The 19,872-nt window shown below is 42.6% G+C and overlaps 1 protein-coding gene across 4 annotated transcripts in view; it reads left to right on the forward strand.

The window, feature by feature from the left end:
- The first annotated feature begins 5,858 nt into the window (after window positions 1-5,858).
- KDM4B (lysine demethylase 4B) overlaps window positions 5,859-19,872 on the forward strand; it is an 817,487-nt gene continuing 803,473 nt past the window's right edge. For all 4 annotated transcript variants that reach the window (XM_077475749.1, XM_077475750.1, XM_077475752.1 and 1 more), the window contains exon 1: window positions 5,859-6,019. The gene's annotated coding sequence lies outside the window, so the exon portion shown is untranslated. The remainder of the gene's footprint in view (window positions 6,020-19,872) is intronic.

A 19,872-nucleotide genomic window follows, 5' to 3' on the forward strand; every position in this document is an offset into this window, starting at 1 on the left:
TGTGTTCCATTTGTTTAGTAATGCTCTAATTGTTTTCAGGAAGGGTCGGAAGTTGAGCTCCTATAGCCGTGAGAATGTGAAGGGAATGTGTGTGCCTAGGTACTTCAGGGCGATTTTCGTCCATTTCAATTTGAAGCTAGATTGTAGCTGTTTAAGTTGTGCCAGTTGAATTCCCATTCCCATCGTCTCCGATTTGGCAAACATGAGGTCATCCGCATAAGCTGATACTTTGTGTTGGGCTTGGTGAACCTTCACACCCGAGATGTTGGGGTTCAACTGTATGTGGCAAAGGAATGGTTCGAGGGAGAGGGCGAACAGGAGGGGAAACAACGGGCATCCCTACCTTGTCCCGTTAGTGATCGGGAAGGGGTCTGAGGTCACTCCATTGGCCCAGACTCTGGCTGACGGTGTATCGTACGTTGCGGATATCCAGTTTAGCATGTTGTCACCTAGACCTACATGTCATAATGTAGCAAACATAAAAGCCCAGCTGACCCGATCAAAAGCCTTTTCAGCATCTGTGCTTATGAATATGCTAGGTGTTTTGGTGCGGGTGACTGTGTAGAGCAGGTTCAGGACCTTAGTGGTGTTGTCCCTTGCCTCTCTTGTGGGGACGAAACCCACTTGGTCTAAATGTATCAGATGGGGCAAGTGACTCTGTAGACTGGTGGCTAGTATTTTGGTAAACAATTTGAGGTCTGTATTGAGAAGAGATATAGGTCTGTAACTTCCGCAGTTGGTCGGGTCTTTACCTTCTTTCAGGATTATGGATATTTGGGCTTGCAGCGTGGTGGGGTGTAATTTTCCTCCTTTGGTGAGGCTGTTAAGTACTTTAACTAGATGGTCACCTAACGCCGGGAGTAGTGTCTTATAATATTGGAGTGTAAGGCTGTCAGGTCCGGGGGCTTTACCGACTTTGGTGTTCTTAATCGCCCGGATAACATGATGGGGCCTTCTAATATTTTGCGGGATTCAGTGGAGAGAGTGGGCATGCGGGAAGTGGCAACATAATCAGCTATGTGTTCTAGTGGTGGAGGCGTGTTGGTCAAATTATAGAGTGATTCATAGTAGAATTTAAATTCCTGTGTTATTTGCTGGGGTAAGGCTACCTTTTGTCCTGTCGAGGATTGTATGGATGGTATGTAAGAGGCTGTCCTCTGGTCGTGGAGGGATTGTGCTAGTAATCTGCTGCATTTATTTCCCGAATCATAGATCTTTTTGCGTGATATTTGTAGCCATCTTTGCTTTAAAGTTAAGCAAATCAGTGACTTGCATGCATAGTGCGTCGAGTTCTCTTTCTAGTGGGCCCGTCGGGGTTTGTTTGTGTCTGAATTCTACGGTTTGGAGTCTGTTAATTAGTAAGGTCAGTTGGGCTGTCGTCTGCTTTTTGAGTCTCGTGCCGTGTTTGATAAGTACCCCATGTATTACTGCCTTATGGGCTTCCCAAACTAGACCCTCTTAGCTTTCAGTTCCTCTGTTAGTTTGGAAGTAGTTGGTTATTTCTCTCATCACTTCTGCTAGTGTTTCAGGGTCCTTCGTTGAGCCTCCATGGCTTCCTTTGACTTCTTTGGAAGTCTTTCAGGGTATAGCACAGGATAGCTGGGGCATGGTCTGACCATGTGATGGACCCTAGAGAGGTATTTTTAACTGCCTGGAGTTGGTTGTGTGGTATTAGGAGATAGCCGATTCGTGGGTATACGTTGTGGGGTAGTGAATAGAACGTATAGTCCCATTCACCGGGGTGGAAGAGATGCCAGGCGTCTATTAGCTGTGCTGCCTGGAGAGCTAAGTGAATGGCTTTGCGTGTGTGTCTGGAGGTAGATGAGCAACCTGTTGAGGTGTCCTCCGCAGGGATTAGGGGAATATTAAGTTTTCCACCCACAATGAAGTGTCCTACAGCGAATCTTTGTAGGATAGTCAGGTTTTTTGATAAAAGTGTCCTGCTGAGTGTTTGGTGCATAGAGGTTCCCAATGGTCACCTTTACGCCGCCAATCAGGCCCTTGAGGAATAGAAATCTACCCATTGGGTCTGTTAGTACATCTGTTAGGGTCCGGCGTATTTTTGCTGAGATTAGAATGAATACCCCTCGTGATTTGGTTTCTGTATAAGTCGAGTGATATACCGTCGAGAAGTACCTATTTTTGAGGATCGGGAGTGTGTTTTCTCAGAAATGTGTCTCTTGTAAAAGGACAATATCCGCCTTTAGGCATCTCATGTCATTAAGTAGCATTCTCCTTTTTTTCTGGGATGTTAAGTCCTTTCGAATTTAAAGTGACAATGTTGATGTCATCAATGTTCTTGGAGGGAGGGGTTTCAAGGGGCGGGTGTGGTGGGGGGAAGGGATTGAAGGGGGGTGAAGATGAGCAGTAAAGAGCTAGCGAGACGTAAAAGGGAGTAGAAGAAGAAGTAGAGAGGAGAAGAGTCCTCTGTAATAGACCAGTTCTAAAATGGCGTGGAGTGCGCCCGCCGAAGGCTAGATGCCTGCAACGGTCGCTTACCAATTTAGCTTGTAATCTAAGGTGTATGCAAAATATTTGCTAAGACGCTTCCCAGGGCTCCTGGGTAACGGGCATCGTCCTAAGTGGGGGTGTGTTCAGCAAGGGTCCTTGGGAGTCTCCCAGTCCCTTCCCGACCCCGCCAGCCTTTCTTAAGTATATAAGTATATAAGTGTGGGCCTTCGTTGTGCGGTCAGTGGTATGTGGTAAAGTGGCATGCACATTTCAGGTTGTATAGTAAAGGACATGCATTTTCATTGCTTTCTTAGTTGCTAAATAACCTGTAGGGCTAACATAAACAGTGTCAACATAACAATTATAGCAGCGTTTATAGGCTGAATTATCCAATAAAGTGTTTCCCCGTATGAACCAGCTTCACCCTCCAGGCCAGCCCCTAGTTTTGTCGGTTCACTTCCGACCCAACTACGTCTGGGAGTATCTCCAGGTTGAGGCGAGGTCAAGAGGGGTGTATTGTGGTATTGCCCTTCCCGTCTTCCCCAAACAATTCCCTGTGATCAGGGTCAACTTTCCCACCCGGCATGTCTCCCCCCCATCCCCAGGTTCACACTGGCGGTATTATCCTCCCTATGGTGTAGTCACACATCTCCTACGGCACCAACAACCCCGGTGTCCCGTTAGGATCAGCTACACTTTGGGGTTAGGGTCCCGTCCCCTCATAATCTGCTACAAAGTGTGTACCCCCTCCCCTTTTATTACTCACATGACCAATATATGTGCTGGTGTGTGGTTCCTGTTCACTTGGAGGTGCTGCGGCACTCCTTGTTAATTGAGCCCTTCCAGGCCGGGTGCTTGATGTGTCCGTGGTAGGAGGAGGAATACAAGTGGAATCCTGGGTGTTCCCTGCCGTCGGAAACATCAGTTGGTGAGGGGGCCATCTGAATTTGGCAAGTAATGCGGCTTCCTTTGTTGTGAGAAGTATAGTTCCTTTTGTAGAGTAGGGTGTGAGATCCAGATTCTCAGTTGCGGTACCCTCGCGGGGGGGGGGGGGGGGCAACACCTTCTCCTAGCAATGTGTGGTTGCATCACCAAAAAGAAAGTCAGTTCCTTCTGACGTGCTACTCGGGGTCAGTTCTGGGGGTACCGCGGGTCATGAATCAGAGCCAAAAAGGAATTCGTCTGTGACTCCCATGTGTGCCCACCGCACTTTGGGGTCTCAGTGCGTTCCACTTCAGGGAGGGTGGGACGTCACCCAGGAAGAGTACCTTGGTGTGGCATATGGGGAGGGGGCACAGGGGTGAAGGCACAGAAACAAGGTGACACTGCGCTGGTCTGGTCACCTCACCGTAAGCTCGCCAGGAGGGGGGGAGGGGCGTTCGATTTAAACCAAGCCTCCGGTGTAGCATTTGTGGGGGTAAGAGGGGGAGCATGGCACCGGGGACAGTAATGAGAGATGTGGGCAGCCTATGTGCTAATAACGGCGGGGTCAGTCAAAGATGTTAGCGACATTCAGGACTCACATGATACAACTACAACGTTGGTGATGGCGCGTGATCGTTCCCTGGACCTCTTCGAGCGGGGAGGCTGATGGGGTCTGCCTGTAGCTGGGCCAGAGCGCCCCGGTGCTCTCGGGAGTCTCAAAAGCCAGTTGGGAACCTGTACCGGTTCAGCTCCCATGAAAGTGAAGAACCCCGGCAGATCCGCAGGTGTTCTCAGGGTGAAGGAGGTCTGTGCCATATGGAAGATGACCACCATGGGGTATCTCCAGCGGTAGGTATAGCCGTGTCGCCTTGCTGTTTCCAATGTCGGTTTTAGCATTGCTCATCGTTGCAGCGTTTCTCTGGATAGGTCTGGAAGGATCTGGATGCTAGCCCCGTCAAATTCAATTTCTCTGGATTCCCAGGCCTTGTGTAGTATGGCCTCCTTTTGTGTGAAGCGATGCAGGCAGCATAGCACGTCACGCGGCCTGGATGGGTCTGTTGGTCTGGGACCTAGGGTGCGATGTACCCGGTCAATTTCAAGTGAAGGTGGGGGAGATTCCAGGAGTTCTGGCGTTCAGAGGGCCTAAACAGATGCCTTGTGTGCATGAGGCCTACAGCTGAGTGAACAAAAAAAAGTAAAAAAAAAAAAAAAGAATGCTAAATTTGAAAGCACCACCACAAATGTAAATGTGCACCAGCATGAATGTTAAACACTGATTGCACCACACGTCAGATATTACTGCAAGCATCAGTGTGAGAGAAATAATTCCAGCATCACACTTCACATTTAGCCTTGGTTCACACTGACAGCGGTATTGAAATTGTGCGAGTTCAGCAGAATTTGTGCGATTTCATTCCCGCATGTCAGTCCGACTTCGTGGGCCATTTCAGAGACATCTATGCGGGATCCTGCACAGATGTCCATACAAATTGTACCCAAAGTGTCCAAAAGTAGTACAGAAACTACTGTTGGGAATCGGTGGGGCACCACAAATGCGGCATCACCCCGATTGGAATGGTGCCATTGCCGGCAATAGCCGCCCACTTGGCATGCGATTTGAAGTGTCAAACCGCATGCCAAATCACTGCAATGTGAGCTTAGGCTTACTGTAACTCTAAACTGGTAACCTGGAAAGGCTTTTAAAGCATCGCCGATGGAAATATTTAGGTACCGTAGTTTGTCACCATTTTAAGGGCATCCAAAATTTTCAATCTTGCCATGTTTGGTATCCATTTACTCTGCATATCATCTTTTATATAACAAATGGGTATTGTATTGTGTTTGCATGCACTAAAAATTTGTTTTATAAATGTCTGATCAAATCGTGCATCACCATAAAAAAATTGCAACGGCCATCACTTTATTTTGCATGGCCTCTGCTTTCAGAAAATATCTAACGTTTGAGGCTTCTGAGTAATTTTCTAGGAAAAAAAAAATTAAACGCAAAATTGATCAAATTGATCTGGGCAGCAAAGGGTTGAAGAAAATTATGAAATGTGAAACCTAATGTTTTAAAAATAATTAAAAACTGTACTAATCAATATTTTTTTTTAAAAAAGGCACATTTATGGCTCAGCTCACTTGCGTTGACAATTGTGAAAAAACACAAAGGGTACATTTGCTTGCTGTGGCCATTTTGTTCATATAGTAATATATAACCAACAGCTTTCGCCACGACAGTATGGAGGTTTGGGATATGTTAGCACACGCTGGGCATGAATAACTATGAAGAGCACCGCCAATTATACAAAAGGGACAGGCTTGAGCCATGCTAATTCCTGCATCGTCGAGTACAAGGCAGGCAGAGCGCATGCATTATCTTCTTGTTTAGCTCTGCAGCCCTCGTTACGTTACAGGAAGGAGAGACGGGTGTTATTTGCTGACATCACTTGTTGGCAGCCAATGAAACCTCGCTCTCCGTTCTCCAATGACCCTGATCCGGAGCTCAGCCAATGTACACGTCGGGTGGGCGGTATCGGAGAAGGATGCGGCCTGTGTGGGCTTCCAGGCGTTTTAGACGGCGGAAGTAAATGAGATCTGGGAATCGGATTTGGAGGAGAAGAGGAGTACTCTAGGATAAAACGTACGTAAAAAGCGAATAGGATTGTGTATGTTCCTGAACGAGAAGAGTGCTGGTCACCAGATATGTGCGCTGACCTATTAGAACGCTAATATATGGTGTTAACGCGTTTTCTTTATCTTTAGCGGCGCCATGGTTATCAACATGTTATTCGGGTTCGTATGCCAGGGGGTCATGTGAGGAAATGGTTTGGGGGCTTGACTTAAACGTCTGCGCTTTAAAATGGACTGATTGGTGTGTGAGCTTTGCTGACAAGGCTAAAGAAGGCAATCCATAGACCCCCTTTGTTGCCTTAGGCCCTATGAAAGTATCTATCTGTTTATCATCAGGTTTGGCTTAATGGAAAGATGTAAATTGCGGAATGAAAATTTCCTGGTTTATGTATTTTAGGCCGCTTTTACGCTTAAGCAGTTCAGAAATGTGACCAAAGATGCAGAAAAAATGCTGCAAAACGAGCCATTGGATTGTACACCCCGTTAACCACTTCAGCCCCAGAAGGATTTACCCCCTTCATGACCAGACTTTTTTTTTTTTTTTTTTTTTGTGATGCGGCACTGCGTCACTTTAACTGACAATTGCATGGTTGTGCGATGCTGTACACAAACAAAATTGATATATTTTTTTTCCCCCTCACAAATAGAGCTTTCTTTTTGGTTTTTAATTTTTGCTATAATATCCCCCCCCCCCAAAAAAAAAACAAAAACAAATTTCTTCCTCAGTTTAGGCCAATATGTATTCGTCTACATATTTTTGGTTTAAAAAAAAAAAAAAAAATCACAATGGGCGTAATATTGGGAAATATATAGCGTCTACAAAATAGGGGATATATTTATGGGATTTTTATTTTGTATTTGATATATTTTACTAGTAATGGCGGTGAGCAGCAATTTTTAGCAGGACAAGGACATTGCGGCGGACAGATCGGACACCTTTGACACTTTTTTGGGACGAGTGACATTATTACATTGATCTAGAGCTAAAAATGGCCACTGAACATTGTATAAATGGCACTGGCATGGAAGGGGTTAATCAAGGGGTTACGTGTTCCCTAGGGAGGTGTTTCTAACTGGGGGGGGGGGGGGGGGTGGACTGACTGGGAGCACAGAGAGATTGCTGTTTCTGATCTTTAGGAACATCTACTCCCCTGTCAGAATGGGGATCTGCTTTGTTTATATTGACAGATCCCCCTTCTGGCTCTCCTGCTATAGCTGTTAAAGGCATTGACGTACAGCTATTCGCGCAGCCAAGCCAACCTGCTGCAGTATCACTGAGCAGCTGGTCTGCAAGTGGTTAATGTCCATCGTGCCATAAGAACATGCCTAAATAATAATGTAATTTAACCACTTCAATACTGGCCTATAGTCATATGACATCCGCAGATGGGATCTCCCATCCTGGGTGGGCGTCATAATGACATCCTCGGTTTCTCGCCTCTCCTGCATGCCTCCAGGGATGAGTCGTGCCCCTCGGACACAGCCCATCCCAGATCCGTGTAAAGAGCCAATAAAAAAAAAATGTGTCCAATCACAGCCGGTCACATATATTGCCCACATGAATGGTGCTTGTGCACACCCCTAGGGTGCGCACAGAGCGGCGATCGGGGACGAGGCTTGTCACCCTGGCACAGCCCAACCCCGATTGCAGTAAAGAGCCAATGAAATTGGCTCTTTACGACATGACCGTCACAGCCGGTCACAGAATGTAAACAAACCACGCTAACAAGATATTACCAAGGTCTCCTCTTCTCATGTGTGAGAATGAGATTGTGGTAACATCTCGTTACCACTCACAGTGTACACCAACACACACTGATTGCCCCCCTTCCCCCCAATAAAGAGGACCTGTCACCAGCTATCAAAGTACCTGTCACAGCCCATCAGAGTACACGAGTATCTATCTGTTGGCCATCAGAGTAACTGAGTACCTTTCGCCAGCCCATCAGAGTACATATCTGCAGCCCATGCCTTTATAGAATACACGTTGGGGCATTTACTTTCCAAAATGGGGTAATTTTGTTGGTAATTCCACTGTCCTGATGCTCAAGGACCTTCAAAAGTGTGATAAGTAGGAATGAAACGAGATGGGTAATTTATGAACGCCTGAAGGTACTACTTCAATGTTGGTCCTCTGTATGTGGCCAGGCTGTGTAAAAGTCTCACACATGTGGTATCGCCTTACACAGAAAGGAGTAGCAGAATGTGTTTTGGGTTGTAATGTTTGCTGTATACATGCTATGTGTTAGAAATATTTTAAACTGACCACTTTATGTAAAAAAAAAAAAAATACGCTTTAATTTTCTTTCCACGTTTTCCAAAGACTTGTGGAAAAAAATGATCTGTTCAAAAGACTCGTTATGCCTCATAGAATAGATGTTGGGGTGTTTGCTTTCCAAACTGGGGTCATTTTGCGGGTAATTCCACTGTCCTGGTGCTCTAGGGCCTTCACAAATGTAATAGGTTGTTAGGAAATTAGATGTGTAATTTATCCTCCTGGAACCCCTGATGATGCTCCCTGCGTGTTGGACCTCTCTGTGTGGCCAGGCTGTGTAAAAGTCGCACACATGGTATTGCCATATTCGGGAGGAGTAGCAGAATTTATTTTTGGGTATATTTGGAAGTATGCATATGCTGTGTGTGAGAAATAACTTGGAATTATGACAATTTTGTGAAAAATAAATAAAAATTTCTTAATTTTCCCAAGAATTGTGGGATAAAATTACAACTTTAAAAACTCACCATGCCTCTTACTAAAAACCTTTGTCTACTTTTCAAAAGGGGGTAATTTGTGGGGTATTTGTTAGGGGTGCACCGAATGGGGTTTTTTTTTTTTTTTGGTGCTGAAACCAATTCCGAAAATGAAAAATACACTAGGCCGTAACTGATACCGAAAATGGCTTTTTTTATATATTAAAAAAATAATATTATTGATATTCAACTTAATCATTAATTTTATGAAAAAAAAAAAAGAATGGTACAATCCAGTAATGTAGATAAGTACTTTAATAAAAAGTAACCCAAATAAATTGGACAGTGGACACAGAAGATAAAATCAAATAAAATACAAAATTATAATAAATTAAAGTAACTACAGCATATCGTGCAGACTGTACACAGAACCACAACAACAAAATAAAATAATAAAAAAAACAGGCCTGAAAATTAAATATAAAAATGGCATGTCTAAGAAGACTTTATTTTTATTTTATTAATTTTCAACTTAAATCAGAGCTAGTAAATCAGTTCTCTCTCCCTAAGGTGTCAGCAACTGCATATGCAATAAGTGTATGTATGTAGCTGCGGGTTATATACATAGTCATACAGTAGACCGCACTGTTCTGGCCCCCCGAGTATGAGCGGAGACATCCGGGAACACAGACTAGTCTACAGCAGCGGTGCTCAGCCAATCACAGCAAGCAAGACAGCCACAGATACAGAACATACAGTTTTGCATCTACACATGCAGCGGGCTGACAGCTTACGGAGAGACATAGTTTGGCCCAACAGCAACAAACTATGTATGTACAGTAGTTCAAAAGCTTGAGTTCTCTCTTAAATTGAAGAAGTGCAAAAAACTGTAGAAGAACTACAATGAACAACCAACAAATGGCACAACTAGACAATTGCAACATACTGGTAGACAATCATGCTATGTTGTATGTTCCAGTTGTCCAATTGCACAGTCCAATACCAATTAATTTACTATGTTCAACATGGTGAATGAATTGGTTTATGCTATGGATTTATAAATCTATTTCAGTAAAAGTGGCAGATTTTGCTTTAAGAGCAAAAGTTGTTCAGCTTTCTCACAGGAGAGACGGTTTCTCTTCTCATCAAGAATATGAGATGCTAGACTGAATAGTCTCTTACTCTCTGTACTGGTGCTTTGGGCAGATAAATATCTGCGTGCAATCTGTGCAAACAAAAGAAAACGTTTATTGATGCGCCAGTACTCAAGGGGATTATCGCTTCTGTCGATAGGCTGTTCAGCTAAATAAATGTCCAGCTATTGGGTAGCTGCACTTGTTGTGGCACTGCTATGGACCGGGGTGCATTTATGTAAAATTTCTTCAAACATATCATCAGATATGGAGGGAGCGTGTTCCTCTTCACTTGTATGCAACCGTTTCTTCTCACTTTCCTCTGTGCTATACCTCGAAACTACTTCACCTCCATCTGTGCCTGTATCACTTACCGTGCACGCTGCTTTTTCTCAGCATAAAATAATGCTCTTTAAATCGAGGATCTAGAACTGTTGCAATGCAGTACAGAGGGTTGGACTCTGTGTCTTGAAACCGGTTGGTAACTGCCTCCAGTAGAGTGGTTTTAGCTGTTTTTACGCCATGGTCTGTTTCTATTTTACTAGCAGACACTTCAGTGCAGCAATAAAGGGAATAACTTCAGAAATGGAAGCATTAGTTTAGCTTATTTCTTTTGTTAACTCAACATATGGAGATAGAAGAGACAAACCATTTATAACTAACATCCACTGATCTGTGCTCAGTGTTTCTGGCAGCTCATAATCTGCAATGTATGCAGCTAAAACACGCTTTTGTTCAAAAAGACTTTGCAGTGTATAGTAGGTGCTGTTCCAATGAGTGGCTACATCTTGCATTCCAAACTGCATCTGCAAAGCTTGTAATCTGGAATAAGCAAGCGGAGAAAGCTTAAAGTGACCCACAATTTTTCTTCCTTTTGATACGATATGGTGCGTTGACTCAGTAATCCTTCATTCACAGCCAATTGCTGCTTGTGTGCCATACACGGTATGCTTTTAAGTTCACTGTCCTCCGTTGCCTTTGCCATGTTCCGCGCATTATCTCGGACAATCAAATGCACTTTAGACTTCTCAATGTGTCAAGCATGGTTTTTAAAGCATCAGATGTTGCTGCTGCAGTATGTCATCCAACAAACAAACTAACGTGCGTTAAATAGGATGTCTTGCAATTGAAATTTGTCATCTATCCACTGCGCTGTCAGGCTAAGCATGCTCGTTGGACTGACGTCTGAACTCCAAATGTCGGTAGTAAAACTGATTGCTATGATGTCGATAGTCCTGAGCTCATGAACGTGTTTTCTAACACTGCAAAACAATTCAAGTAGACCGGTATCTGCAAGGTAGCGTCTGCTTGGTAGTGAGTAACACTGCTCAATATGTTGCATGAGCCTACGGAATCCAATGTCCTCCACAACAGAGAATTGCTGGTCGCCTAATGCAATAGATTCCATAATTTTATCTGTAATGGCACGAGCTTTGGGACTGTCACTTGCAATTTTTTTTTTTTTTTTTTTAACCTTTACAAAGTCCGTGGCCACAGATGGTGTTGAGCCTGAGACACTTTTTGGAAGGGGCACTGTTTTCTTGTAATCTGCATGCTGAACTGGATGACGTGTTTTCAGGCGGTGGATCAAACCTGTTGTTGAAAAATGCCTTGGCACTGTACCCCCTCTTGAAATTTCTGCTGAGCAAAGACTACAGATTGCAAATTTGGGGTCTTTATCAGAAACTTTAAAATATTTCCACACTGCAGACATGGTCCACCTTTTGCGCAGAATAATCACATAGAATGATCTATAGTGGGAGTGAAATCTGAGGGGGGGGGGGGGGGGGAGACTAAATCAATTTAAAAGCTAAACCCCTGGAGGCAGGTTTAAAAAAAAAAAAAACTAACAATCCCATTTTTTTTTTACGGTGCAGCTCCTGCCATACAAGGTAGTTATGTCTGCACTGCAGTACATCTGACTTGTACCAAAAAGATAATTGCACTGATTAAATTTGATTTGGAATGGATTGATTGCAAATTGCAATTGCATGATATTTTATTTTTTTCAGCTATTCTTTAGCATACTATAATATATAAACTTCATGCGCTTGTTGTCATTGAAGTTGTCACTTTGTCAGCGTAGTACTATAAGTTATACTACACTGACATGACAGCAAGCACATATTTTTTTTTAAACATGACAGTACGCAATAAATATAATATTTTATTGCGTACTGTCATGTTTAAAAAAAAATCATGTGCTTGCTGTTATGTCAGTGTGTAGTAGTATAACTATACTATGCTGACAAAGTGACACATTCAATGACAACAAGGGCATACATTTTATAGTATACTACAGAATATCTAAAAAAAAATAGCTTGCCATTCCATTTCAAATCATATTTAATCAGTTCTATTATATAAAATATTTTTGCTACAAGTCAGATGAACTGCAGTGCAGACAGACAGACATTTAAATACTATATTGCATGGCAAGAGTGGCTTGTTGTTTAACACAGGCCAAGTAGTAAGTAATACATGTTGTTTGACTGCTATAGACAGATCATCATTTCAGTTTCTGTACTATAGTAAAATAATACTACTAGTTGGATTGTTTCTGTCCGTTTAAGGCAAAAGGCACTGCTCACCGGCGAATAGTAGTAATGGTAGCCATCCAGGAGGGACAGTGCCCACTCTTGTACTTAAGTATGCTATGTGCAGCCCTCTATAAAGCAGTCTCTAGGGTCCCAGCAGCGTCTCACAAGCACAAGGAGCGTCCACGGGGAAGGTGCCAGCGTCTCAACAGGGAACGCGCTTACGAGTGTGGCGTCTTAAAGCGGTTCTGCACACATTTTATTATCGTACTGCGATTGTTTTTGCTACCGTCCACACATTGCCTAATGCCCCTTAATTTTTATTTTTATTTATCCTACCTATCGTTATCTTTATTTTTTTTTTCTTCATCCCCTGCGGCTATGAGCGATCTTTATGCGGGGATCAGCAGCACTGTCTCCTGGGATCTCGTCCAAGTAATCCTAGGAGACTTTGCGGCTAAGACTGGTGAAATCTCGTGAGATTATGCGGACGTGACATCATCACGCCGTTGTTCTGACAACATTCTGGATTTGTACCGCTCGTAGCTGTAGCTACAGAGCATGCGTGGGAACCGGCAAATCATTATGGTTCCTAGCAAAGACTGGAAAGAGGAAGTTATTGCTTGTGAGCTTCAAATGCCCACACAAAAAATTAGATCTGCCAAACACTAAAAATAAAAAGTAAATTTGGAGGAAAAAACGGACATGTTGCACTGAGAAATGCTGGAAAAGTAAGCATATTTATTTCAGTAATTTTTTTTTCATGAGTGCAGAACTGCTTTACCCGGGAGGAACGTGCACGCCGCCCACACAATGAGTGACGTCACCATCTGGTTCTCCCACCGCTACTGCACAAATGCGCCATTATCGGCAGGCAAGAATTCTCTTTCGGCAAAATGCGAAAAGGCCATTTTCGGCTGATATGTTTCAGCGGCCGAATTTTTGGTACATCCCTAGTATTTGTACTTTCCTGACATTTCAGGGCTTCAAGAAATGAGATAGGCCGGCAGTGCATCAGGTGTGATACATTTTCAATGATTTGCACCACAGCTTGTAGACTCTATAACTTTCACAGAGACTAAATAATATCCACTAATTTGGGTTATTTTTACCAAAAGAAATGTAGCAGTATAAATGTTGGACCAAATTTATGAACAAAAATTACTTCTTTGCAAAATTTTGTCATAGAAACAAAAAAGTTTTTTTTCTTTTTCAAAAATTTCGCCTTTTTTTTTCACTTGCATTGCAAAAAATAAAAAACCCAGTGGTCATTAAATGCCACCAAAAGAAAGCTCTGTGTGTATGTAAACATTTTTTTTGGGGTACAGTGTTGCATGACTGAGTAATTGGCATTCAAAGTGTGAGCGCGCTGAAAGCTAAAAATTGGTCTGGGCAGGAAGGGTGTGTAAGTGCCCTGTATTGATGTGGTTAAACCAGTGTTTCTCAATTCCAGTCCTCATGGCCCACTAACAGGTCATGTTTTCAGGATTTCCCTCAGATGAAACAGCTGGGGTAATTACTAAGGCAGTGAAACTGATCAAATCACCTGTGCAAAATAATGGAAAGCCTGAAAACATGACCTGTTAGTGGGCCATGAGGACTGGAATTGAGAAACACTGGGTTAAATGCACAAGGATTGTGAAAACATTTTAGGCCTCATGCACACTGGCCTTTTTTTTTTTTTTTTTTTTATACAGTTGCTAATGGCGTTTTTTTTTTTTTATTTTTTTTTTCTTGCCTCTAAACACCTTTCCATGTTAGCCCATTTAGTGGCAGGAACTTTAAAAAGGAGGCAGTAAAAAAAATTCCAATTGCTAGTGTGTCTATGAGCAGCAGTAAGGCTGCAGTCACGCTACAGCATTTTGAATCGTGGGCACGGATTTGACAGCGCCCGAGGGACTTGCATTTGAGATACCATGCATTTGAATGACAGCTCAAATCGCGGTGCGGGTCTGCTGCGATTGTCGTGCAATAAAAGGTGCTACAATCACGGCAACCTACATCCCGGGACGCATGTCGCCCAGAAGTAGCTCCTGAACTAATTTTGGACGACATGCGTTCTGTGATTGCAGCACATTTTAGCCCAGCAATCGTGGCAAACCGACACACTGCAATTTGAGGTGTCATTCAAAATGAATGGCATCTCGAATGCGAGTCCCATGTTGTTTTTTTTTTTTTTTTTTTTTTATTCACACCTCAGCGCTGTCAAATCGCAGGAAGATTCAAAACGCTGTAGTCTGAATGCAGCCATGGGGCAGGAAAACCGCTTGACAGCCCTAAACACTAGTGCTTTAGCATTAATTTCAGTTTGCAGAATAATTAATTTAATTGTCCAGAATAAATAATTTAATGCCCAAGAGCTGGATGCCTGTAAAAAGCTTTAGCCACTTCATTTATTTTATTTATTTATATTTATTATTTTTTTTAACCTAAAATTATGTAGAAGAATTTATTAGCGCAAAAAGTAAAATAAAATTTGTTTTCTTTCCAAATTGTCGCTACTTTTTGTTTAAAATAAAAACTGCAGAGGTGATCAAATACCACCAAAAGAAAACTCTATTTGTGGGTAAAAAAGAACAACAATTTTGTTTGGGAGCCACATCACACGGACCTCTCAATTGTCAGTTAAAGCGACGCAGTGCCGAATCGCAAAAAGTGCTCTTGTCTTTGGGCAGCCAAATGGTCCGGGGCTTAAGTGGTTAAAGTGGACCTTTAGTCAGAAAATGAAGTCCTGCTAGCTCACTTTTGCATGTATAGCTATGAAAAACTTAAAAAAAAATATGTGCCTATGCTGTTTAAAATCTAATGCGCTGTTTTACCCTGCTCTGCGCATGCTCAGTTGCTCTCCATTTTTAGGCGTGGGCAAGTTTGTAGAGGCCAATCTGCTGGTTGCCCCCTAGACCATCAGGGAAATACAAATCTGTGACAAGGCAGCTGCCATCAGTGCCCACTCACAATGTCTGCCAGTGCCACCAGGGATGCCCATGAGTGGTGCCTATCAGTGCCACCCATAAGTACCCATCTTTGCAGCCTTTCAGTGGCACCCATGAGTGCCCATCAGTGCCGCCTATCAATTACCATCGGTGACCACGCATTGGTGCCCCTCAAATACCACCAACAGAAAGCTCTATTTGTGGGAACTAAATGATAAAAATTCTGTTTGGGTACAGTGAAGTATGACCGTGTAATTGTCATTTAAACAGCGAAGCGCAGAAAGCTGAAAATTGGCTTGGTCAGGAAGGTGTAGAAGTGCCTGGTATTGAAGTGGTTAAACAGCGGCCAAGATGACAGCTTCCTTAGCTGAAAATGATAGGAGGGTTTACTTCCACTTTAGATCAATTTTAATTAAGAAAGGATCTTTAACATTTGAGGCTTCATTCACATCTAGGCGTATGGGGGTGACAATCGTGTTAAAAACACGCAACTAGAATCATGGGACGCCATCGCCCAAAAGAAGCTCCTTTTATTTCTTTTGTTTGACAGACGTCCTGCGATTCTGTGTGTGTTCTTACCGGGACTGTCGCTTAACGAATCGCTGAAAATCGCGCCACGTTTGGGGTGCTATTAAAATAAGACAGGCAACGCATCGGGAACACACAGGCCATTCCACCCGCAATTCGGTGATGATTGAGATACTTTATTTTTATTTTTTAAAGCTGGTGATACTGAACAAAGTAAGGCCTGGTTCACAACTATGCATTTTTTATTTTTTATTTTTTTGTTTTTTTACTGCGTTTTGCATTTCGCACTACAGTTCATTTAACACGGTTTCCTAAGGCTGGATTCACACCTATGCATTTTTAGTGCTTTTTGCAATTTGCAGATTTGCACTACAGTCCATTGAACATGGTTTCCTATGGAATATGTTCTGTAGTGCAAATCTGCAAAATGCGAAAAGCATTAAAAATGCATAGGTGTGAATCCAGCCTAAGGGTCACGTTCACATCTATGCATTTTATGGAAAGAGCCAGGGACTTTGTTCGGTTTTTGGTTCCAAAGACTTCAAAGGATCAAAAATGTATTTTAACTACTTCAATACAGGGCATTTATACACCCTTCCTGCCCAGACCAATTTTCAGCTTTCAACTCTCACACTTTGAATGACAATTTAATTACCACTGGGTTTTTTTATTTTTTGCACTTCTTTTTTTTTTTTTTTTTTTAGTTTCTATCTTAAAATTCTTCATACATTTGGGCAAAAATGTATACTGCTACATATCTTTAGCAAAAATAACCCAAATTAGTGTATATTATTTATTATATTATTTGGTCTCTATGAACTTTATAGAGTCTACAAGCTATGGTGCAAATCATTGAAATCGGTTCACACTACCGCGACTTGGGATCCGACTTGTCAGACCTCAAGTCGCTTGACATCAGAAATTCCATTCAAGTGAATGAGTGCCGTGTTAATGTACACTACTAAAGTCGCTCCGACTTTAGAAAAGGTTCCTGTACTACTTCAAGGCGACTTCTATGTGACTTTGTACCCATAGATTTCTATGGAAGTCGCCTACAATTCGGATTGTGGTCTATAGTGAAGCAACTTAACAGGAAGAAGAAAATTTACCCATGCTGTAGGCAGCCCCCCTCCTTCCCACACACAGAGTACTTCCTGGATGCTTTTATCTCTGTGTACTAGTGAACAACCTGTATGCACACTGTCAACCAGAGCTCGCAGAGAAGTCCATCACAGGGAGCCGGTTGACAATGATTCCTTAATAAGACTCATGAGGCAGCGTCTCTGCATTTATGACGAGAGATGCAAACTACAAGGATCAATCCAAGAGGGACAGTGCCTGGCTGGAGAACTGTCGAATGAACCATCGAGAATTGGTAAACATCGTTGCTGACCGAACATGGTGACAAATGTAAGTTTAACCTTTTTATTTAATTTATGTCTGTTATCCGTGTGTTGTGCAAATCGGGCACTGACATAATTGACTAGGAACAATGAGAATTGTAGTTCTAGAACAACTGTAGGACCAGAGTATGGAGAACCCTGGTGGAGTCTTTCACTGATGTCTACTTCTATTGTTAATAAATGTAGATAATGAATGATCAATATCAGCAAAAATGATTGCTTTATTATCACAGTTTATGAAAAATGTAACCAAAAAATTGTATTTAAAACATTAACGACAGATTACATAGCATTAAAAAAATGTGAAACTCAATAACTGCAGGCTTTACAAAACCTTAAATATATATTTTGCTACTATTGCTTTTTCTGTAAAGAAGTGAGCAATGCAGTTAGGAAATGGTGTCCAATTGCCATTCTAATTCACCAGCCAGGTGAACAGTGGCCCCATCGCAGGATCTCCTTGTAGCACTGAGGTTTGCACTTTCCAAGTCATGCATAAAGGAATACTCAAACGGTACCTGTCATGTAGCCAGACATAATTGTGCAGCACGCATGCTGCTTTGATTGCAAGAATTCCAAAACTGCACTCAACCACCCTTCTTGCCTTTGTTAGATAATAGTTAAAGACTTTCTTAGGAGTAGTCAGGTTCCTATTGGAGTAAGGCCTCATTAGGTGTTCCGCCAATGCAAAAGCCTCATCTTCGATGAACACATAGGGTATTGGGGGTTCAGTTGTGCCAGGAAGAGGAATATCTAGCCAATTATCTTGTAGCCTTTCACCAAAGGAGGAATTAGAAAAAAATACGTGAATCGCAGGTACTACTGTAGGATCCTATATCTATATAGGTGAAGCAGTAGTTTGCATCAGCCACGGCAAGCAGTACAAAGGAGCAATGTTTTTTTGTAATTGAAGAACATACTTCTGCTACCAACAGGCTTAATAACACGCACATGCTTCCCATCTATAGCTCCAATGCAATTGGGGAAATTGCACCGACTCCAAAATAGTTTTGCTATATCCCGCCAATTCTCTTGCGTAGGCCTCTTCATAACTATAGTGTTAAGCACATCCCATAAGATTTGTCAGGTTTCTTGGATGATGTACCTGATTGTTGACCTGCCCACCATGAACTCATAATATAGGCTAACTAGGGAATGACCGGTTGGCAGGTATCTGAAAGACAAAATACATAATCCATTATGTTCCTATTTATGTTTTGCAGTATCCATATTACAAAATAGAGGGAAGGGATTGCGCGACTGCTTCAAGCGGTACCTCTGAAAAATGAATAATGCCAGGAGTGGATCTTGAACAAAAGAGTGGTACCCTGCATACACGCAGACAGACTGGAGTTTCTGCGGTCTTTCATGGATCTGAGCGAGTGAGATAACATCTTTCATATTTGTAAAGTGATACTATACAATTCTATAAAGAAGGGGGGGCCTTAACTGTGCCTTAACTGTATTATATGTTTCATGCAGAACACAATCCAGCTGGGAAGTGCGTGACGAAGGACAGGAGGCATCGCAAGAAGCTGCGTTTTCAAGAAGAAGCATCCCAAGAAGCAGGGGGGTCTCTGTCGCTGGATCATTCTTTGCTGGAAGAATCTGAAGCAGCACAGGAGAGGCTTCATTAAATATACAGCAGCCGGCTGAGCCTATCTGGCTCAGAAGCTAGCGAAGGAGCAGACCACCAAGGGGAAGGCACGGTCAGAATATGGACAGATTTGCGGACCTTGTAAATCGAATGAACCAAAAATGAGAAGATCTACAGTCCAAAGATCATGGATTTGGTCTCATGGTTGCTGGAATGCTTAAAATAATTCTGCAGGAGCGGAAGCATGATGTGAGGAAGGCAGTGATGGACCTCCTTGAAGCCAGTATGCGCAATGAGCCATCAATTCCCTCCTCGCCCATGTTTGGACCACCACCATCCGGTCCCTACTATACATACCCAAACTCTCCACCACCCAGAACCCACCCCTATTATCTCTGATGAGTATGGCAATGCATTGAATGCTGTCCACTTACCAATCCCCTATCCGTCTCCATCCCCAATTCCATCAACAATTGGCTCACCAGGGAACCAACCATTCCTTCCGCAGTATAGCTAGCAATTTACCACCAACACCATCCCCAAGGCCTTCCACCAGCTCTGCAACCTCCGGATATGACCCAATTTACGAAGAATTGTAAATTTTCTAAATAAATGTTTTTTCTGTGTGTGTGTATATATATATATATATATATATATATATATGTATGTATATATATATATGTATGTATATGTGTATATATATATATATATATATATATATATATATATATATATATATATATAATTAAAAATTTTCAGTTCTCTTTCGTTCACTGACTGACACAGCTCCATTAACCGTAGGGTTATTACGCCACCTTCAGGAGAGGACTAGACAGAACATGTAACGTGAAAAAAACAGAACTTTACAGTTCTGCCCAGTGGGTGGTCCCTCTGGTAATAATCCCTCAGCCTGCCTCCTGCATTTCAGTTTTTTTCAGCCTAGTGAAGGAGATGGGCCTAGGCTCCCTGCGGAACCATTGGTCCTGGGATTTTGTTTGCTGAATGTTTGCCTATTGCGCAAGATTTTAAGATCCTGTGATC

The sequence above is a fragment of the Lithobates pipiens genome, unplaced genomic scaffold (assembly GCF_037356315.1).
Source record: "Lithobates pipiens isolate NorthernLeopardFrog02 unplaced genomic scaffold, aLitPip1_a1.2 Scaffold_13, whole genome shotgun sequence".
Classification (NCBI taxonomy): Eukaryota; Metazoa; Chordata; class Amphibia; order Anura; family Ranidae; genus Lithobates; species Lithobates pipiens.